Source organism: Panthera leo, chromosome A1 (assembly GCF_018350215.1).
Source record: "Panthera leo isolate Ple1 chromosome A1, P.leo_Ple1_pat1.1, whole genome shotgun sequence".
Classification (NCBI taxonomy): Eukaryota; Metazoa; Chordata; class Mammalia; order Carnivora; family Felidae; genus Panthera; species Panthera leo.
This window is the reverse complement of record NC_056679.1, coordinates 124241792-124265142: the sequence shown is the minus strand read 5'-3', so window position 1 is coordinate 124265142 and position 23351 is coordinate 124241792. Positions and strand designations below refer to the sequence as shown.

The window sequence follows — 23351 nt, the reverse complement described above, 5'->3', positions numbered from 1 at the left end:
TAAAGACTTCCCAAGTTGGGGAGAACAAAAGTAGAGAAATGAGTGTAAGCAAGAGAAATAGAGGTATTAGAGATGTAAGAAAGGCTCTTTTACCATGCCCTTTACCTTGAGGTTAGCTCTATGGTGGGGAAAGATGATGGAAGCTCATGATGATGTTGGGGATCTGTTACCATGTAAAATCCTGGGAGGCAACAGCCTAACGGTGTTTCCTAACACGCAATGTTGTGACAGTAGTAAGTTAAAAATGGTCACATAGAGTGCCATGGATAGGGAAAGCTTAAGGCAGCCCCTCTGAATCTCTAGCAGCCCCAGAGAGGCACAGATGAAGAGCTAAATTGGTCCTAGACTCTCAATAAGGGCACAACATTTAGCTGACAAAGGGCCCAAGGGGTCCAATAGCCATAACAGTGCATCACAAAAGTGGAAAGTGGCATATGACGTGCACATCATGAGTCCAGGTGTGTCAAAATTATCTCCACAGGTACCTAATGTAGCACCCAAGAACCACATGGGGCTATTGGTCATCTCAACAGATGCCAGGCCATGTCAAGACTAAGGACAGAAGCCCTTTCCTGCTGACCCAGAAGTTAGCTAACACTGGAGAAAAGGAAGTAGAAGAGATCATCTGGAGTCATTTGCATTCTTTGTTGTAAGTTTCTCTTGGCCTAGAGCAGGGAAAAGTCAGATATATTTCTGGGAGGAGGCAGTAACTCCTAGGATGAATATTGAAAGATGGTAATCAAGTTAGGCAAAGAAAATGAAGCAGGCAATGATAGGGCAAGGGAACAGCATATGCTGTCTTTTCTTGGCATGGAAGCAGGAAACAGTGTATTGGAAGTTGGCCCAGGAACCATTAGCAAATTGGTAATGTGACAGCCTGGTGTTGGAGGTTATATTAAAGATAAGGCCGGAGAAGTAAGAAGAGGTCAGGCAATGGAAGACTTTTAAGACACACAAAAGTGGCTTGGGTGATAAAAAGGCTTTGAAAGAGATGGTCACATTTTCAGCATTGTGCATGATGGATTTGAGGGTTTCATTCTGGTTGTTTATTCCTCCCTAACAAAACTTAGTAATTTAAAATAACATTTCATTACATGTCACAGTTTTGGAGGTCAGGAATTGGGCAGGACTAGCTAGGCAATTCTTCTGCTCTCTGTGGCACTGATTGGCATCATGGTAGTATGCATCTGGCAGATAATCTGGTATGGATGTTACAAGATGGTTTTACTTTTGGTAACTGGGCAGGTGGGCCACTGTCCCTCTCCATGTCATCTCAGCCCTCTTCATATGGTCTAAGAAGGAAATTAGACTTCTGACATAGGGGCTCAAGATTTCCAGATACCAAGGTGAAAGCTTTTCTTAAAGGTTAGCCCCTGGGTGCCTAGGTGGCTCAGTTGCCTAAGTGTCTTACACTTGATGTGGCTCAGGTCTTGATCTCAGGGTTGTGAGGTTGAGCTTCTTAATTAAAAGGAAAAGAAGAAGAAGGAGAAGGAGAAGAAGAAGAAGAAGAAAGAGGAAGGAGAAGGAGAAGAAGAAGGGGAGGGAGAGGGAGGAGGAAGAGGAGGAGGAAGGAGAAGAAGGAGAAGAAGGAGAAGGAGAAGAAGAGGAGGAAGAAGAGGAAGAGGAAGAAGAGGAAGAGGAAGAAGAAAAGAAGGAGGAGGAGAAGGAGAAGGAGGAGGAAGAGGAAAAGGAGGAGGAGGAGAAGGAGAAGAAGAGGAAGAAGAGGAAGAGAAAGAATAAGGAGAGGAAGAAGAAGGAGGAGGAGGAGAAGGAGGAGAAGAAGAAGCTGCCTCTGAACTGGCATAGAGGCACTTTTTCTGTATTGTATTGATCCATGCCATACTCAAGCTTCTCTAAATTCAATAGGAAGAAACATAGACCTCACCCTTCCACAAGGGATATCATGGAATTTGTAACCACCTTTAAGCCACCACAGAGTCTGAGGAGGTGAGATTGGAGGTAGAGAGAAGTACAGAGTTATTATAATCCCCAGTTCATTAAGTATTCTTGCATGAGCACTTCCAGATGTTCTCTATTTCTTTATTTTATTTAAATTCAAGTTAGTTAACATACAGTGTAGTCTGTTTCAGGAACAGAACCCAGTGATTCATCTCTTACATTTGACACCCAGTATTCATCCCAAAAAGTGCCCAAATGTTCTCTTAACACCTTTCTCACAGCACTATGACGTAGCTGTAATTGCTGGTCTGTTTACCTTTCTCATTAGACTTTGAGAGTCTCAAGAACAACACATGTCTCTTATTCAGATCCATATCTCAGTGCCTGACACATAGTGGATGTTCAGTAAATGTTTATGGAATAAATGACTTGAATAAACTGGAACAGTTGGTATCCCCTTAATTCCTGGGTCTTTGGAATACCAGAGCAAGCTCCTATTTAATATAATTCCCTTCTCTCGATCCAGCTCTTCTTATTGACTTAAGAAATGGCAGATTTGAATATGTAAAAATAACATTCAGTGTATACATATATGTAAATAGCTTTAAACTTTTGCCTGCTATGTTAGTTTTCTATTGCTGCACAAATTACTATAAACTTACCTTAAACAACACACATTTATTATCTCACAGTTATGGGTCAAGAGTCTGAGCACAACTTGACTGAATTCTCTGCTTTGGGTCTCACAAGGCTGCAGTCAGTTTGGTGGCTAAGGATCCTGTCTTATCCAAGGCTTCACTTGGGCAGGATCTGCTTTTGTTGGCAGAATTAAGTTCCTTGAGGTTGTAAGACTGAAGGCTTCAGTTACTTACTAGCTGTTGGCCAGAGGCCATCTTCCATTCCTTGATACATGGATCTGTCCATATGACTGCCCACAGAATGGCAGTTTGCTTCATCAAAGCCAGCAAGAAAGAGTTTCCTCACAAGACAAGTATTTCAGTTTCATATAACATAGAGGCCACAATATGGCAGTTTGAGTTTTCAAAGCCACAACAGAGAGACACTAGCAAGATGGTCACTGTAATCTTACATAGCATAGTTCTTTACAGCCCTTCTCTCACGGAGAGGAAATCACACAAAGAACACTGGGAAGCAAGAGATCATACATAGAAGTTACACTAAGTGTCTGTGTATCATGCCCGCCTACAGCAAAATAGTGATTCTCATAATTTGAAATACGAGCTAGATTAGCTTTGTTCCCATTCTTATTTGACTCGACACTAAATTCCATTTATTATTTGTCAATCCCAGAAAATGATCAAACCCTAAAATTCTAAAGAAAAATCAGGACCATTTTCAAAACATTCCAGCTATTCCTACAAGTATATTCATTTAATTTTTGCCTTTTCAGTAGGCACCAGTGCACCAGGTTCCCTTGAGGAGACAGACACACATTTGCCTCAGCCATTATTTAATACAGTTAGTACTGAAACTTTATCCGAATTCTAGGCAAAGGGCTGGAAATTCTTGGCCATACAAACCCATAAAATAAAATATTTTTTTTAAAACATTCATGTTGGTACTTTCTTATTTATCTGGTTTTAGTACTAAGTATCAAACTTCTAGCCAAGGAATCTGTTTTGTAACTGAAAAGTATTCTTGCATATGAGGTCAACAGCAGAAAAACCTTTGCTTCTCCAAGTGTTGTGTCAAAGTTAACAAAAGCAAAGTATGGTGAAAATCCTTAAGGTGATATTTTAAAGCTAGTCTGGGCCACTGCAAAGCTGTAGTCCTAATAACGGACTTCCTTATCCTGTGCATTTGTCTGGGAATAGGATACACCTGACTGTTGCTCACACTTCTGCACTGGCCTTTCATTCTCCCTGTGAAAGAGGGTAGTGCAAGATCATTGACAAACCCAGAACTATTTGATAATTATCCAGAGGTCTAGAGTAACAAGATGCTAGACTCCCTCTGTTTCAATTTGCATTTGTGTTTAACCTTTATACAGAGCAGTATTTATTTCATTTCTTTTTTTTTTTTAAACTATTTATTCATTTTGGGGACAGCACAAGCAGGGGAGGGGGAAAGAGGATCCAAAGCGGGGTCTGCACTGACAGGCTGACAGCAGCGAGCCCAGTGTGACTCCAACTCACGAAATGCAAGATCATGACTTGAGCCAAAGGTGGACACTCAACCAATTCAGCCACCCTGGTGCCCCTATTTATTTCATTTCTAACTCTCTTGATCTACTATAGTTATTCATTAAAATGAAATAAAATCAACAAATACTAATAAATTAAGTTTCTGCTAAATTCTCAATTTTAAAATGATAGCCATAAAACTGTGGTGTTAGAAGTTAGAATAGTGGTCACCAGTGACTTTCCAATAACCAGAAGGTTCCTTTTGCGGGTGTTGGTCATGTTCTTTTTCTTGATCTACATGCACATTATATGGCTCTGCTCAGTTTGTGAAAAACTATCAAGTTGTGCTCTTACAGAATGCCCAGTGATTATATATTATTCTTCAGTAAAATTTTTGAAATGAAGTCACATTCATGCTTAGTTTTGTTGCTATGAAACGAATTTGTCATGTTTTTGAGCTTGCAAATTTGGTTGCAACTTGATTTAAGTTCATATTTCATCCCAGACTTATTAAGTAGATTACAGTGTGGCTGAAACTGCTCCATTTTGAAACTTATTTTGAATTACTTTTCATTTTTCTTGGTGAATCACATGCTATTAGGTTACAAAGATTTGGGGTCCCCAAGATGTCCCCAACTCACCATTGATAAAATATTTAATTTTTTTAAATTTAATAATTTAGTAAAAATTTTTAGTTTAATAGTTTGAATTAAATATTTAATTTTTAAACTTTCTAAAGTATTTTATGCTAATAATGAAAAACATTAAACTAGGGGACTGAAATTGGTAAGAGTAGGACCCAGAACACAGGAGGAGGAAACCTTTTAAAGGAATAAGGCAGTGGGAAAAGAAGAAAAGGATATACAGTTGCCTCCTAAATTGGGGAAAAGATAAGATTGCTCACAAACGATGGTATTGGTTTTTCCCAGGGAATAATGAAATAAGATTCCGTGCTAGGAATAAATGTCAGGGTGGGGCTGGTAGTTCAAGCACAAGGGATAGTTAGGAAATAGTATTGATAAGGTAAATATGGCTGAAGGTCAAGGGGATTGAAGATACTAGTAAGAATGCAGTTAAGAAAGTTGCTAAAAGGGTTCCCACAGTTTAGTGAGATAAAGTGAAGGTAGGAAATAACTAATAAACTTTGAGAACCAAGACTAGAGGTCACGCTGAGGACAAATCACAGAGTAAGTGGGAGTGAGGGAGTAAGAGAGGTCCAAGAGTAGGTGGCTGTGGGTAGAAAGAAACTTAACAATTGAAAATTTTGCAGGTGGAGTAATTTCATCTGATGACTGGATTCAAGGAGTGGCTACATCTGTGGGTTTCTGATAGCGTGAAGTTGAAGATGATTGGAACAGAGAAAGATGAGAAATTGTGAGGTCAGGGTGCTAACTGAGTCATTATCATGTTTGCTGAAATCATTAGGCTGGGGCAGGACATGGGGATAGTTCCAAGGCTGACACAGAGTTTCGGAAACACAGTTGGGCACAGGCAAGGAAGTAAATGGCTATCTTGATGAGGGCCAACTGTATGCAAATAGCAAGCAGGCAAAATTTCTCTCAGACATATATAACCTTTGTCACATAGCATTTTTTCCTAGCTTTGTTCACCTACTCTCAAGTCACCTCATTGTCCTCGTGTTGCTCTCTCACTGTACACTTCCCAACTCTCCACTTTTGATACATGTGAAATCCCACATGATCCTAAGGTATACTTGGAAAGTTCTTGATTGATATGTCATTTTATCCCACTTATTATTGAATTTTTACAGGGCTTTCTCATGACAAATCCTTAATGTAAAAGTGGTCATTTTGGGCCACTACCCTAAAGAGATGTTTGCCAAGTCCTAGAATTCCAGCCAAGGCAGAAGGGCTCTTCCTGTTCTGAAAAATATTTCTCCAATATTGATTCATTCTTTTAGCCCAGGAGTTTATCCCCACAAAATGTGAGTTTCTTAGAGGTTAGGGCTGGACTAAGGCAGTACAGAGATACCCACAAAGGGACTAACTCAGTCTTTTGCTTTTTTGACCAGTGCACAAGGCAGACTAGTGTGATGTGAGATACTTATTCCTTCTGACTTTATTCCCTGTGCCAGAGAAATATCATTTTCAATATATGCTGTGATGTGAAAGATTTAGGAAGCATTGACATAACAGACATTTAATGACTATAAATTTATTTAGCACCTACTATATACAAAGCACCTCATCTATTTTAACTCATTTAACCTCTACAGCAACCCTATTAGGTTGGTACCCTTATTCTCATTTTGCAGATAAAGAAACCAAGATGACCTGCCAAAGGTTACAGACATGGTAAGGGACAGCACCAGGATGCAACCTCAGGTCATCTGGAAGCAGAAGGTACACTTAACCACTACACATTGCCTCTAAATAAATGTTTGCTAGATCTAAATAAAAATTTTAACTTAACTAGATGTTATATGTTTATTTTAAACACCCCTATAAATGGCAGAACTAGAATACAATCCAGCCACACTCTGTAAATTAGCCACGGGATGATGAGGAGCAGCAAGCTGAACACACTGAAGCCTTGTCTCTATGTCAGAGCGCCATCTCCAAGTTTGCTTGGGACTCCCTTAACACTAGACCTACTTCTCTGTCTTTTAAAAATTATCTGAACAACAAAAAGATCATAGTATATCCTGCGTTTTACTCTGGATCTTCAATGTAATGAAAAACTTTATAATTGTTAATTTATAGGTATATTGCCCTCCTACAGACTGTCATTTTTCTGCAAAAGGCCCTGGCCTCTCGTGTGTTTCTTTACACACACACACACACACACACACACACACACACACACACAGCTTATCTTTTAAGTTCCTCATCTTGCTTTAGGAAAAAAAAAAAATCTGCAGGTTCTCTTACATCGACTGCCTAAGAGTCGCGCTATAAGAAGCAACAACCTCTCCTCCTCTCCACCATCTGCTCGGCAGCCGCAAAGCAGCAACCATGCGTGAAAGCATCTCTATCCACGCTGGCCAGGCTGGTGTTCAGATCGGCAATGCCTGCTGGGAGCTCTATTGCCTGGAACACGGCTTCCAGCCCGATGGCCAGATGCCAAGTGACAAGACCATTGGGGGAGGAGATGACTCCTTCAGCACCTTCTTCAGTGAGACGGGTGCTGGCAAGCATGTGCCCAGGGCAGTGTTTGTAGACCTGGAACCCACAGTCATTGATGAAGTTCGCACTGGCACCTACCGCCAGCTCTTCCATCCTGAGCAGCTCATCACAGGCAAGGAAGATGCTGCCAATAACTATGCCTGAGGGCACTACACCATTGGCAAGGAGATCATTGACCTTGTCTTGGACTGAATTCAAAACTGGCTGACCAGTGCATGGGTCTTCAGGGCTTCTTGTTTTTCCACAGCTTTGGAGGGGGAACTGGTTCCGGGTTCACCTCCCTGCTGATGGAACGTTTCTTTGTCGATTATGGCAAGAAGTCCAAGCTGGAGTTCTCTTTACCCAGCTCCCCAGGTTTCCACTGCTGTAGTTGAGCCCTACAACTCCATCCTCACTACCCACACCACCCTGGAGCACTCTGATTGTACCTTGATGGTAGACAATGAGGCCATCTATGACATCTGTCATAGAAACCTCAATATTGAACGCCCAACCTACACTAACCTAAATAGGTTGATAGGTCAAATTGTGTCTTCCATCACTGCTTCCCTCAGATTTGATGGAGCTCTGAATGTTGATTTGACAGAATTCCAGACCAACCTGGTGCCCTATCCCTGCATCCACTTCCCTCTGGCCATGTATGCCCCTGTCATCTCTGCTGAGAAAGCCTACCATGAACAGCTTTCTGTAGCAGAGATCACCAATGCATGCTTTGAGCCAGCCAACCAGATGGTGAAATGTGACCCTTGCCATGGTAAATGCATGGCTTGCTGCCTGTTGTACTGTGGTGATATGGTTCCCAAAGATGTCAGTGCTGCCATTGCCACCATCAAGACCAAGGGTACCATCCAGTTTGTGGACTGGTGTCCCACTGGCTTCAAAGTTAGTATTAATTACCAGCATCCCACTGTGGTACCTGGTGGAGACCTGGCCAAAGTACAGCGAGCTGTGTGCATGCTGAGCAACACCACAGCCATTGCTGAGGCCTGGGCTCGCCTGGACCACAAGTTTGACCTGATGTATGCCAAGCGTGCCTTTTTTCACTGCTATGTGGGTGAGGGCATGCAGGAAAAGAAAGTTTTCTGAGGCCCATGAGGACATGGCTGCCCTTGAGGATTATGAGGAGGTTGGTGTGGATTCTGTTGAAGGAGATGGTGAAGAGGAAGGAGAGGAAAACTAAAGTTAAAAATGTCACAAAGGTACTGCTTTTACAGGGAAGCTTATTCTGTTTTGAATACTGAAAAGTTGTGCTCTGATCAGTTACTTTGTATGTAACATTGTATACTCTCATATACAATTACTGACATATGCTTTAAAACACAACTCTTTGTTATAGATCCAGGCTGTCCATTTCTCTGATGGGTTTGAATAAAGTATTCCCTGTCTTAAATGAAAAAAAAAAAAAAAAAAAAAAAAAAAAAAAAAAAAAATCACGGTGAGCCTGAAGGCCCATTTCCCAGGCGGGGGAGGAATGTAATGAAATTAGTTTTTGCTAGGTATTTTTATCACAGATTAGGAGGTGCAAACCGCAAAGAAAAACTAGTTTCTTGGTGTGTCACCAGCTCTGGGGTTCACTGATCAATCACAACCAACTCATTTAGTAAGTTAAAAATATATATCGTGGCAAGGTTCGTTTGTGTAAGAGTTGGACCAAGGCCGGCGCCCCCACGATCTGCGGTAATCTGGTGTCCAGTCACGACCATCGGACTCTTCATTTTCCCCGGGGAGTTCCCACACCTCCTCTGTCCCTAAGGGTGGCCGGCGGTCCCTCGCGGCACAGAGTCCCTCAGGGAAGGCTGAGAAGGAAGGCCGAAGAAACCGCGGCTAGAAGGGATGGCGGCAGGCATAAAAAGCACCCGGGCTTCAGTTCACGACCCCGTTATTCCACGGAAAAATGGAACATTCCGCTCTTTCCGCCCGCAGAGGGGAGGTGGGGGGGAACCCTTCGATCTGGTCTAGGAGAGGCGACGCGGGCGCAGCCACCGGAATCCCGGACGCCGGGAGCCTCGTTACGGGAATCGCAGCTGCCTGGTGTCCCGCCCCTTTGCCGTCGGGCTGCAGCCGACCCAATGCCCGGGCGCGCAGGGTCTCTCTGGGGCCAATCAGCATACAGTCGCTAAGTCCGGAGGCGGGGCGCGGCGAGGGCGCTGCGGGGCGGGGTCAGGGGGCGCAGCGCCCCACCGTGGGAGGAGGGCCGCGTGCCGCGTCTGCGGGAAGGAGCCGGGAGCGAGCCGGAGCCGAGGCGAGGAACCGAGAGGCCCGTGGAGCCGCGCGGGGAACGCCCGGGCGTAGCTGAGCCGGAGGCCGCGGCTGCGCGGCCCACGGGCCCGGCCTGGCACCGAGGTAGTCGTGCGCTGTACAGAAGCGGAGGAGCGAGGCGCCGGGGCCTGAGGTGAGGAGGTTCCGTGGCCAAGTGAAGGGCCGTGTAGCGGGAGGGTGAGGGCTATAGGTCCGGGCGTTCGGGCCCGGAGACCTGGCACTGGAGAGGGCCACCCTCCCTCGCGAGAGGGGCGCCCCAACAGCGCGCGAGCCCTAAATTTGTTAATCCCAGTCTGGAAATCCCCACATTCCTGGTTCCTTTCCCTATTCGCACACCTCCGAATTTGATCTCTACAACTTTGTCACCTACATTTCTCAACCCTAAGCGCATACCTTACCTCCAGCGCGCGGACACACACACACGTACCCTTCTCAGGCCCTCGCCCCCAAGTCCCCACTTTTTGCCCCTTTAATTCCTCTAGCCCCGCATTTGACTCTTCATTTTCTACCTGGAGGTTAATTTCTCTTCCCCAAAGCCGTCTTTTCATCCTGAAATTGTAATGTTTCAACACTGTTGGAAGTTCATCTTAAAACATTTTAAACTGACGTCTTTATTCTTTTTATCTCTAACGTGTACCGGTTCTAACGAATCCCACCTAACGCTGTATCTGAAAAAGCACCAAATTCATCTTTAAAATTTCACCCCTCCTCACCAAGCTTAAAGGTTATTCCACGCAGCAAGGTTCTGTTTTTTAGGAGATGGACAGCATTTTATTCATAACTATTTTTTCTTTGAAAAAAATATCAGGTTAGAAGTAAGACTTGCCACTTTTGTTCTTTTTACCTTAAGAAAGGACACCCATTTCGGTTTAATCTGTGTAGTTGGTATGGGGTCATTTCACCGATTACACTGCTTTAAAATAAGTAGTGATTAGAATGCCAGGGTGACTCTTCTAAAAGATTGAAGCCTTTGGTTAAGTCAGTGCTGTAAACAAACCCTTTAGACTGTGTGAGTGCCAGCTTCAAGTTGGACAACTCTTAATTTGAAATTCCTGACTCAGATCATCATATGAGCTGTTCGCCATTATCTTAATTTCTTAAATTCATGATAATTCCCATTTGGAAGTATTTTTGGACTGTAAATGGAATTTTACATTTATAGAACCAACTTGATATTAAGTTAAATCATGCTTTCCAGCTGTTTTTTTTTGGGGGGGGGGATAATTTTGAACACTTGTTTTTAATCACAAGTGGAAGAAAAAAATTACAGGATGGAGAAAGTGTGAGAAAAGGAGAATAAGTTTTGTAGTGGAATTTTTCGCTCTTTGCATGTCTGTATAATTGACAATATTATGCACGTTTAATTTTCTCAGAGGTAATTTAGAATATTACAGTACTGCCGCCAGCTAACTTAAGATATTTTCTTATGTAATGAAAAATGTGTACAGTGTTCTCATTTTTATTTACGAGTTGCAGTGTTTTCACATTATTTCAACATTTTCCTAAGGGAATTTGCAGTGGAGTTAAATGTTAGGGCAATTTTGATTATTGTATACCTATGAAGGAGATGTTGCAGTACCCATTTTATAAAGAAGGAAACTGAGGCTCAGGGTCCGTTGAAACCTAGATCTATGTAATTGCACGTCCTGTACTTGCTGTTGGTCATTTTGTCATGCTGACACATTTCTCATGGAGGGTCCACTACTACAGTTTGAGAACTTTGGACTCCCCCATAACTGTTCTACAGAGAGGGTTTCCCATCCTCCCCCACCCCCCGCCAAAAAAACTTATTTGAGTGCTTCTTATTTTAACAGGAGTCAGGATTCCCTGTCCCTAATACAGCTTGGCTCCTAGAGAAATGTGTGGAATGTTCTCATAGCCTTCTCCATTTCTTTGATTGTAAAGGCAGTATGATCAGAGTTGAAGTTTCTAGTCTATTTATTATTTTACACAACAAATACTAAACACAACTGGCTCCAGGAATTCACAAAGATGCAGGAAATATTGTCAGAACATTGATAGAGTTTACAGAAATTGAGCTGACAAATAAATGCATGAAAAATTGCAAGGGTTCAAGGCAGTTTTAATTAGATGCAGGATGATACAGAAAATGCTGTAGATATATAAATCCAGGATTATTTAAGGTTTGGAATGATCACAAAAGACTGAGCAGAGGTCAGACTTGAAAACTTTGTAAAGTTTGGATAAGGAGAAAAATGAAGGAAACCCATTCCAAATAGAGGTCTGTGTAGAAAGGGTCAGAAATAACCAAGCTATATTATATCCAGCACATATGTAATGCTTACTTTATGCCAGTCACTTTTCTGAGCTCTTTGCCCATATTAATTCTTTTATTCCTTATAACCTTGGGAGGTAAATGTTATTATCTTCCTTTTACAAGGAGAGCAGCTAAAGCAAAGAGAGGTTAATTTGTCTAATGCCACAGAGTTAATAAGAGGTAGATCCAAAATTCATACCTAGACAGCCTGGCTTCAGAATCTGAGCTCTTAACTGTGATGCGTATACTGTCTCTTCATGTAGTATACTTGAATGTCAGTGACTAGAATAATATGACCATACCAGAAAGTCTTTTAAAACCCACTCTTAATTGTCCTCTATGTGCCTCAAAGTATCTTAGATTCTGAGAATATCAAGGCATACGAAGTACAGTGTTACTAGTCCTGTTACCGAACGGTACTCCAGTGCATTGGGAACAAAGATGTTTGTGGGAGTGGGGGGAAATTCCACAGGAGAGATGATGTTTCATCTGAGTTATACACAGTACAAAGCAGAGTCTGGAAAAGACATTCTAGAGACAGGGAATAGGATATGTAGATGTAAAAACTCTGAAATAACTGTGTTAGAGAAAGTCTAGTAGTTTGCAGTGGCTTGAACTTAGTGGCTAGGAGTGGCTAGTCGGGAGTGATAAAATGTAGATCAGATTGTGAATGGCAAGATGAGGTCAAGTAAAATGAAAGCTTCATTAGATTGTTTGCTCTTCTCTTTAGGTCTATCATGGTGGGATAGCTTGAGGAAAGTCTGAGTAGAGGGGGTTTTTAGAAGAGACTTTACTATTTATTTATTTATTCTTTAATCTCTACATCCAACGTGGAGTTTGAACTCACAACCCCTAGATCAAGAGTCACATGCTCTATGGCTGAGTCAGCCAGGCCTCTCCAGAATAGATTTTAAATATTGGAGAAGATAAGTGAGACAGGCACATGAAGCCAAATTTTTAGACTCTTAAATAGCTAAAATATTTGGCATTAATATTCACCATTTAAGTTTCCTCTTTTAAGGAAAAGAATGACAAGTTTAAAGTAATGTCATAAATAGATTCATCCACCTATAATGTCAGAATGATTTGGAGGATGGAAAGAGACTGGAAGCAGGAAGGCAGTGATAAGTACTAAGATGGTCAGTGCCTAGATTACATGGGTCATGGTAGTGGGTAGAAAAGAAGAGACAAATGAGAAAGACATCATGAAAGAAGACTGGACAAGCTAGAATTTAATAGATAAGGGACAACAATGGACCCCATTGACTTAGGCAGTTCAAGGAGGGTGGTCTTAGATGGGGTAAAAAGATGAGTACTGTGACTTTTGTAAAAAGCGGGTGCATTTATGTATGTGTGTATATATGTATACAATATGTGTGTATTGTTTTTAGACCTTTCTATTTGAGTCAGAAGCAGAATATCCAAGACAGTGATATATAACTGGAATCAAAAGAAAGTTTCCAGCCAGAATTCTTGAAATTACTTTGTTTGAAGATGATAGTTCAAGTCATGTATCTTCAAAGAAGTTAGTATTTTTTAAAAATAGTAGATCCTAGGTCTGCCTGGGTGGCTCAGTCAGTTCAGTGACTGTGTCTCGATTTCCCCTCAGGTCATGATCTCATAGTTCATGGGTTCAAGGCCTGCGTTGGGGCACTGACAGGGCGGGACCCCTGCTTGGGATTCTCTCTCCCTCTCTGCCCCCCCACAAATAGATAAATAAACTTAAAAAATAAGTAGTAGATCCTAAATAGTCTTGGCTCCATTCATAGCCAGGAGATAAAACCTAGCAGAGAATTCAATGAAGGAGACAGTAAAATAGACAAAGGAAAGATTTCAACAACATAATATTGTTACATAGAAACCAGGAGATAAAAGAAATTCAGGAAGCAAAGATAGTCAACAATATGGAATGTTTCAGAAACACTTTTGGTATTGTCACAATGGTTATAGTCTCTTTTATTCTGTCTGACTAGTATATCTTAATGAGATTTAATGAGAAGTTAGCTACTTGATCATGACTTAAGAGAGCTTCATCTGTTGAAATGTGCCTATAGTATAGATTATCATTTCAAAGTTGTGTATGTAAACATACCCAGAGCAGGAGCTTTATTCCTTTCAGCACAATAAATCTGTTGTCCGGTTAAAATTTGGGTGTTCTACCTCCAAATTTTCATTTTCTGTTTACTCAGTTTCATCCTCTGCTTTGAGGTAGATTTGTATATTTACTTCTGAATAGTGCATTTCATATAGGTTGTCTGCACAATCTGTTTTTTGTTGGATGTTCTCTAGTATATATTCCCTCACCTCTATTTCCTAACACAAAGTAAACTCATCACAGCTATGTTTCAGATAGTACAGCTCTGGTTTGTACACTGGCATGTGCTGGAATTTTGCCATTGATAATCCTCATTTGACATTTAGAGTCAAAGATGACATAGCTAATGTGTATACTGTTTTCTCTGTTTAGAAAAACCTTTACTCATATTTCATATTTGGGCCTTCCTGGGCCCTTTCTGAATTGAGTTCTTCTATATGCTTCTGTAGCATTGGGTGCATAGTCTACCCTGTAAACTTTGAACTTCTTAAGAGAAGGTTGTTTATGTGTCTTCAGCTATTATTTGTTAAGTTTTATTTCTTAGTTTGTAGTGAGAGCATGGATGGTTGTCACAATACTCTTTAGGCCTTTTCATATGTCTAAAACAGTGGTAATTTGTAAGAGGCCTTCTTCTCTAAGGTCGTAAACATACTCTGTATTTTCTTCCAATACTCTTAAATTTTGCTTTTGCATTTGGGTCCGTAATCAATTTGGAGTGTATGTATCTGTGATGAAGTAGAGCTCTTTATCTTTTTGCTTGTGGAGCCAGCTGTCCCAATACTATTTATTAAATAGTCCTTTATTTCCCCAGTGATAAGAGATGCTTTTTTTTTTTAATCAGATAATTAAATTCTTAAATGTACATGGGTTATTTCTGGATTTTTTGTTTTGTACCATTGGTAGAATTATTCATATGCCAATGCCATGTTTTGATTACTATAACAAAGTATGTCTTAACAGATGATACAGCAATATTCTGTTTATTTTTCCTTTTGAAAGTAGGTTTTTGGCTATTATCTAATATTTCATATGAAATTTTAAATTGGTTTGTAAATTTTTGTAATAAACCACTTTGCAATTTGGATTAAAATTGTATTGCATTAATATGTTAATTTGTGAAGAACTGATGTCTCTATTATATATATTTTGTTTTTCATTCCATGATATTTAAGTCTTCCTAATGAGCTGTTTAGTAAGCTTTTATACTTTTCTGTATAAAGTTATTACATAGTTGGTTTTTTTTTACATAGTTCTGATTAGATTTTTTTTCTTAGATATATTATAGTTTTTGATGGTGTTGTGAATAGGATTTTTTCTTTTACATTTCTAATTGGTTATTAGTGATGTATAGGAGAGCTGTCTATGTTTTTTGATGATCTTTTGTTTATTAAACTCTCAGTAGTTGTGGTAGTTTGTCATTTGATTCTCATTCTTTTTCTTAATAGATGGTATTTATACGTTTTTCTTTTTCCATTTTTATATCATATTTATTTGTTCTATTTTTAGTTAAGCCCTCTAGAACAGTATTGAATAAGTGATGACTCCAAGCATCTTGTTTGAATTCTGACTTTGACAGGAATGCATCTAATTTTTTTTTAATTTTATTTAATTTGAGAGCATGTGAGGGGCAGAGAGAGAGAGAGAATCCCAAGAAGCCTCCCTTATGGGAGCACAGAGCCAATGCATAGCTCAATCTCATGAACCCTGAGATCATGACCTGAGAGGAAATCAGGAGTCGGATGCTTAACCACGTGAGCCATCCAGGCAGCCCTCTAATTCTTATTTTTAAATATGATGTTTATTGTAGGCTTCTGATAAAGTACTGTGCTACCACAGATGACCATTTATTGAGTACATACTTGTCAGCCAGGTAAGTTTTAAGCACTTCACATTTATTGACTTGCTTAGTCTTCCCAAAAGTCCTAGGTAGTATGTGGGTAGGTGGTAGTGTTATCCTTATTTTACAGGTAAGGAAAATGAAAGTGAGGGATATCAAATAACTTGGCTAAGATGTTATACAAAATTAAGGAGCTGGAATTTGAACATAGGCAGTCTGATTCCAGAACCCATCCTCTTCTTTATTATACTTCATCAAGTGGATGGTCTCTTTCAGTCGTAGTTTTCTGACACTTTGTTGTTATTTTTAAATTTTAAGTGAAGCTTTTGAATATTATCAGATGCTTTTCAAGCATCTATTGGAATGATTATATAGTTTTCTTCTTTTAATAAATATGATGGATAGCAATGTTATCTTTTTGCATATTGGACTATACTTATATTTTTAGGCTAAATACTTGTTAGTATTTATGGTTTTTGTTTTGTTTTGTGTTCATGTACATTGCTAGAATAAACTTGCAATGCTTTAATTAGGATTTTTCACACCAGTACTCATCACAGTTTGATAATAGTTTTATCATGTAATCCTTGTTTGATTTGTTATCCAAGTGACTGTGCACCTTGGACTCACGGCCAAAGTAGGATAATAAGGATAAGATTTACCCTCCTGCCTGAAACAGCCATAGAATAGGAAAAACACATGAAGCATTGATAAGACACTTGACACTGGATAATCAAAGGCAGTGATCTTGATAGATTGGAAACAAATAAGATGAACCCTATGACTGCACTATCCTAGTACGTTGAGAAACTTTCCAGGCCATGGCATAGGTAGGAATGCAGGGTAAGTCCCATGGATGTGGATTCTCTTGGATTTCCAGAAATGGCCTGGAATAACAAAGGTGCTAGAGTTGACAGAACAGAATACTAGAGAACTCTTGAAAGCTTCAGATGTCCCATTCAGCTGTTCAGCTGAGTACTGACCAGTGCATGCATGTAAAGAAACATGTCAGGGAAAGAACCTCCTGGAGACGGTAAAGATAACAGCGTTGATCCTTCCATAGAGTCAGGAATGGTACCTGTCCTCACCAGCCAGGTTGGAAACCAACCCTAATTCCTGGGACATTGGAGAGTACACGGAAGGATCCTGCCTCAGTAGTAGGGAATAAATCGCCCTAGAATAAGCACTGCTCCCATCCTACACAGTGTATTTTTTTTTAATTTTTATTTAAATTCCAGTTAGTTAAAATACAGTATGGTATTACTTTCAGGTGTACAATATAGTGATTCAACACTTGCATGCAACACCTGGAAGTCATCACAGGTACACTTCTTAATCCCCATTTTCACCTGTCTCCACACCTACCTCCCTTCTAATAATTGTCAGTTTATTAGCTAGAGTCTATTTCTTGGTTTACCTCTCTTTTTCTCCCCTTTTCTCATTTGTTTTCTTTCTTAAATTCCACATGAGTGAAATCACACAGTATTTGTCTTTCTCTGACTGAATCTTGCTTAGCATAATACTCTCTAGCTCCATCCATGCTGTTGCAAATGGCAAGATTTCATTCTTTTTGATGGCTGAGTAATATTCTGATGTGTATATATATACCACATCTTCTTTATTCATCAGTTAGTGGACCCTTAAGCTATTTCATAATTTGGGTATTATAGATAATGCTGCTATAAACATTGGGGTGCATGTATTCCTTTGTATTAATCTTTTTTTTTTAATTGTTTGGGTAAATACGTAGATACCCATGCATCTTAAAAGCAAGATGTGAAAGGACCAAACTGTTTCCAAGTAACTTAACTGTGTCATGGAACAAAGCTCAAAAGTATAGAAGTACAGGGGCTACCTGGGTGGCTCAGTCGGTTAAGCATCTGACTTCTGCTCAGGTCATGATCTTACAGTTCATTGTTTCGAGCCCCACCTTGAGTTCTGTGCTGACAGCTCAGAACCTGGGGCCTGCTTTGGATTCTGTGTCTCCCTCTCTTTGTCCACCCCACCTCTGGCTTGTGCTCATTCTCTGTCTCTCTCAAAAAATAAATAAACATTAAAAAAATTTTTTCTAGGGGCACCAGGGTGGCTCAGTCAGTTTATCATCCGACTTCGGCTCAGGTCATGATCTCGCGGTCTGTGAGTTCGAGCCCTGTGTTGGGCTCTGTGCTGACAGCTCAGAGCCTGGAGCCTGCTTCGGATTCTCTGTCTCCCTCTCTCTCTGCCCCTTTCCCGCTCATGCTCTGTCTCTCTCTCTGTCAAAAATAAATAAATGTTAAAAAAAATTTTTTTCTAAACACTGTAGAAATACAAAAAAATCCAATAGCAAATAAGGTGAAATTCAGTGGCATACAGTCAAAAATTATCAGGCATGCCAAGAAGCATGAAAGTACATTATATAATAAGAAAAATTAAAGCTCACCCAGGGCCAACACAGATAAAATTACCAAAGAAATTAGAATAATTATATGACTATGTTCTGTATGTTTAAAAATCTAAGTATGGTTATAGAAAATATGAAAAAGACCCTATTGAACTTCTAGAGATGACAAATAACATTGTGTAAGATGGAAAATACATAAGTTAGGATTAATGGCAGACTGGACATTGCAGAGGAAGAAATTAGTAAACTTAAAGACATAGCGGTAGAAATTATAAAACCTAGAAAGAAAGAAAAAAATGGACTTACAGCTCACATCACTGAGCTGTGGGACTACTTCAAGCATCCTGATAATACATGTTATTAGAATCCTTAAGGATGGGGGCGCCTGGGTGGCTTGATTGGTTGGGTGTACAACTTCAGCTCAGGTAATGATCTAGTGTTTTGTGGGTTCCATCCCTGTGTCAGGCTCTGTGCTGACAGCTCAGAGCCTGGAGCCTGCTTCAGATTCTGTGTCTCCTTCCTCTCTCTGTCCCTCCCATGCTCATGCCGTCTCTCTCTGTCTCTCAATAATAAATAAAAAACGTTAGAATCCTTAAGGATAGGAGCAGGAGGGTCAGAGATAAATATATTCAAAGAAGTAATGGCCACAATTTTTCTAGATTTGATGAAAACTATAAACCAGCAGATCTAATAAGCTTAGCCAACTCTAAGCATAAGAAACACGATGAAAACTATACCAAGGTATGTTGTAGTCCAGTTGCTCAAAGTTAGTGATAAACTAGTTACAAAAAACTTAGATTCATCCAGAGGAAAATAAGAGACTTCTCATCCAAAAGAAGAAAGACAAGGATGATAGTAGATTTCTCATTAGAAACAGTGCATGCAAGAAGTTAATAGCTACATTTTTAAGTACTGAAAGAAAAAACTATCAATTCAGAATCTATACCCAGTGAAAATACCTATGAAAAATAATAATGCAATGCTTTTTAGATATATAAAGACTTAATCACCAGGAGACCCACACTACAAGTGTGACTACAAGCAGACTCACACTACAAGACCCACTACAAGTGGGGGTCTGCTGCCATATATATATATATATATAGATAGATAGATAGATAGATAGATAGATAGATAGATATTTTTTTTTTTTTTTTTAGTCTTTCAGGCAGAATGAAAGTATCAGATGAAATGTGGACCCAGACAAAGGATGAAAAACTCTGGAAATGGTAGTGATATGGATAAATGTACAAGATTTTTATATTATTTAGTCTTCTCTTACAATAATTATTTTAAAAAATAGTGACAGCATGGTTTATAATATTTGTAAACTACATGTGAAGTTTATAAAATATACAAAAGTAAGTTGTATGGCAAAAATAGTATAAAGATCAAGAGGAGAGAAATGGATGTATGCTGTTTTGTACTTTACTGTGCATGAGGTGCTATAACATCACTTGTAGACTAATAAGTTGTCTATACTATACTGTGTGTACTATAAACCTTAAAGTAACCACTAAGATAACAAAACAAAGACTTAATAGCTTATAAGCTAACAAGGAAGACAAAATGGAAATGATAAAAAAAAAAGTAATTAAGTGAACACATGACAGTAAAAGAAGAAAAGGGAAACAAGAGGTTAAATAAGTAAAAAACAAATACAAAGATGATAGCTTTCAGCCCAACTGTTTCAATAATGATATTAAATGTAAGTGGCCTAGATACCCAATAAAAGCAGAGGTTGTCAGATTAGATACAACTGTATCCTGGTTACCAAAACAAATAAAATGCAACAAAAGACAAACAGTGCTCTTTAAATATGAAGAAACAAATAGGTTAAATATAAAAGAATGGGGAAAGATATACCATAACACTAATGAAGATAAGGTTAGATTGTCTATAATGTCAAGGTAGATTTCAGAGCAAAGAATATTACCATTGGTAAAGAACATCATTGCACAATGATGGAAGAGTCAATTCATCAGGAAGACCTTATATTTATGTGCCTAATAATGTGGCTTCAAAATATATAGGACAAAATCTGAAAGAACTGCAAGAAGAAATAAAGTCAGAGTTCTTTTTGGGGATATCAGTACCCCCTTTTCAATAATTGATAGAGGAAGTAGAAAATTACTAAAGATATAGAAGATTTGAATAATACTGTCAATGAGATTGACGTTTATATAACACTCCATCCAGCAAAAGCATTGCTTTTTAAGTACACCCAGAACACTGATATCAAGACTTAAAGCTACGGTCATCAAGACTGGAATAGTTGTATAAAGATAAGCAAATACATCATGCCACAGAATAGAGCAGGAATTGGATAATTAGCGCTCACAGGGGAAATCTAGGCTGCCTCCTTTTTTTAATAAAGTATTATTAGAATACAGCCACACCCATTTGTTTATGTATTACCTATGGCTGCTTTTGTGCCACAACAACAGATTGGGTAGTTCCAGCAGATATCTTGTGATCTACAAACCCTAAAACATTTATTCTCTCTGGCCCTTTACATAAAATGTTTACCCAGCCATGGAATAAAGATTACCAAAACAGACTCACACATATATTGACAGTTGATTTTTGATGAAAGTATAAAGGTAATTCACTTGAGAAAGGATAGTTTTTCTACATACAGTTTGGAAACAATTGGCTATTCATATGTAAAGAAAATAACTTGAATACCTACTTTATACCATATATAGAAATTATTTTGAAATAGTTGATAGACCTAAATATAAAACCTAAAACTATAAAACTTTTAGCTAGAAAACATAGGAAAAAACCTTTGGGACTTTGAGGTAGGCAAAGATTTCTTAGTGCTTAGATACCAAAAACACTAATTCATAAATTGGACTTCATTAGAATGAATATTTCTGCTCTTTAAAAAGAATTAATAGGGGCGCCTGGGTGGCGCAGTCGGTTAAGCGTCCGACTTCAGCCAGGTCACGATCTCGCGGTCCGTGAGTTCGAGCCCCGCGTCAGGCTCTGGGCTGATGGCTCGGAGCCTGGAGCCTGTTTCCGATTCTGTGTCTCCCTCTCTCTCTGCCCCTCCCCCGTTCATGCTCTGTCTCTCTCTGTCCCAAAAATAAATAAAAAACATTGAAAAAAAAAATTTTTTTTTAAAAAATAAAAAGAATTAATAGAATGGAAAGATAAGCCACAGATTGGGAGAATATACTTAAAAGAATTTTCTAATAAAGACTTTATATGTAGAACATATATATTTTAATTTTTTTACCTTTTATTTATTTTTGAGAGACAGAACTTGAGCAGAGGTGGGGGCAGAGGGAGGGAGACAGAATCCGAAGCAGACTCCAGGCTCTGAGCTGTCAGCACAGAGCCCAACGTGGTGCTCAAACCCATGAACTGTGAGATCATGACCTAGCCAAAGTCAGACACTTAACTGACTGAGCCACCCAGGCATCTATATATATATACATATATATAGATGGGGTTTTTTTTGTAATGTTTATTTTTGAAAGAGAGAGTGTGAGTGGGGGAGGGGCAGAGAGCCAGAGACACAGAATCTGAAGTAGGCTCCAGGCTCTGAGCTGTCAACACACAGCCCGACGCTGGGCTTGATCCCGTGAACTGTGAGATCGTGACCTGAGCTGAAGTCAGATGCTTAACCGACTGAGCCACCAAGGCACCCCTAGAATATATTTTTAAAACTTTGTAAACATAGTAATGAAAAAACAACAAATGCAATTTAAAAATGAGCAAAATATTTGGACGCATCACCGAAGAAGAATATGAATAAATATATACCTACCATATATATGACCTAGCTATTAAACTAGCTATTTTCCAAAGAGAAATGAAAGCTTTGTCCCACCAGACTTGGGACTGGTTATATTATAGTATATTTTTTCCACTAATATATCATGTACCAGCTTACAACAAGGAAGTCAGTTTATCCATCCAACAAATGTATTGAGGTACTTACCATGCTAGGTATGATTCTTGTTGCTAGGAGCATAGTTGAGAACAAAACACACAGAATTTCTTGCCTAATTTGCTTGCTTTCTATTTTAGGTGCACAGTGTATTAGTTTCCCAGGGCTGCTGTAACAAAGTGGCACAAACTGGATGACTTAAAAAACAGTAAAAGTTTATTCTATTAAGTTATTCTAGTAAGAGAAGTTTATTCTCTTACGGTTCTGGAGGCCAGAAGTCCTTCTGAAACTCTCGATAAAATCTTTGCCTCTTCCCTCTTCGTAGCTTCTGGTGGTAGCCAATCCCTGCCTGTGTTGTCACATGGCATTGTGTTTGTGTGTTTTATCTCATAATGACAAGCAACCAGTATTAAGGGCCACTCCATTATGATATCTTAACTAATTATATCTGCCACAGCCCTATTTCTAAATAGGGTCATATTATGAGATACTGGGGGTTAGGAGATCAACATGTCGTTCAGGAGGAAAACACAATTCAACCCATAACAGCCAATAAACAAAATAAGTAAATTAAATACTATTTTGGCACACTTTCTGAAGTGTTGGCATACTATGGTCCGCAGACCTAATCTAACATGCATCCTATTTTATTAAATAAGGTTTTATTAGAATTCAGCCATCCCTTGTTTTTTTAATTTAAATCCAAGTTAGATAACATATAGTGTGCCCATTTGTTTACATATTATCTACAACAGAGTTAACTAGTTGCAACAAAGACCTTAACACACACAAAACCTAAAATAATTATTATTTGGTTCTTTATAAGAAATATTTGCCAAGCTGTTTTAAAAAGTATTAACAGGAAAGGAGGATAAGCAATACTGGGTGGCCAGGGAAAACCTGTATGAGATGGTGAATTTGAGCAAATGTAATAATCTTTATGTATTGACTTTAGTAAGGGAAAAAAGCAAGTTATAGAACATTTTTGTGAAATAAAGTGTATTTATACAGTATAATTTTAGAATATACAAGTAAAAATTTTGCAAGAGTTTCCATCAAATTGTTGACAGTAGTTCTCTGGGGATTATAGAGGACTTGTACATGACATTTTCAACTGCTGTTCACTTGAAAATTTAAAAATAATTATTTCCTTTATATTTTAATATATCATTGTTATAAATTCAGTTTCTTATATATTATTAAATTATATCAAAGTGTTAATATTTGTGAAACAATAATGGAAGATTCAACTCCTTTCCTAAGTTTGAAGTTATCTTTTACATTTCAAAGAAGAACTGCCATTACTTTTACACCAGATTTAACCTAGCTTTGAATTTTAAACTGAGTTTTTATTTGTGTGCATAAAATAGTTTGGCAGTTGAAGAGTTAGTAGTCTTAACTGTTAGTGAAAG

At 39.0% G+C, this 23351-nt stretch overlaps 1 protein-coding gene and 1 pseudogene across 4 annotated transcripts in view; both read left to right on the top strand.

The window, feature by feature from the left end:
- The first annotated feature begins 7018 nt into the window (after positions 1–7018).
- LOC122220088 lies at positions 7019–8369 on the top strand (annotated as a pseudogene).
- A 996-nt stretch (positions 8370–9365) lies between these two features.
- The window catches only part of IL6ST (interleukin 6 cytokine family signal transducer), a 55995-nt gene continuing 42009 nt past the window's right edge, over positions 9366–23351 (top strand). For 3 of the 4 annotated variants that reach the window (XM_042939154.1, XM_042939132.1, XM_042939137.1), the window contains exon 1: positions 9366–9581. The gene's annotated coding sequence lies outside the window, so the exon portion shown is untranslated. Of the gene's footprint in view, positions 9582–15628; positions 15692–23351 lie in introns of all 4 variants that reach the window. The other variant, XM_042939146.1, reaches the window with a different exon arrangement.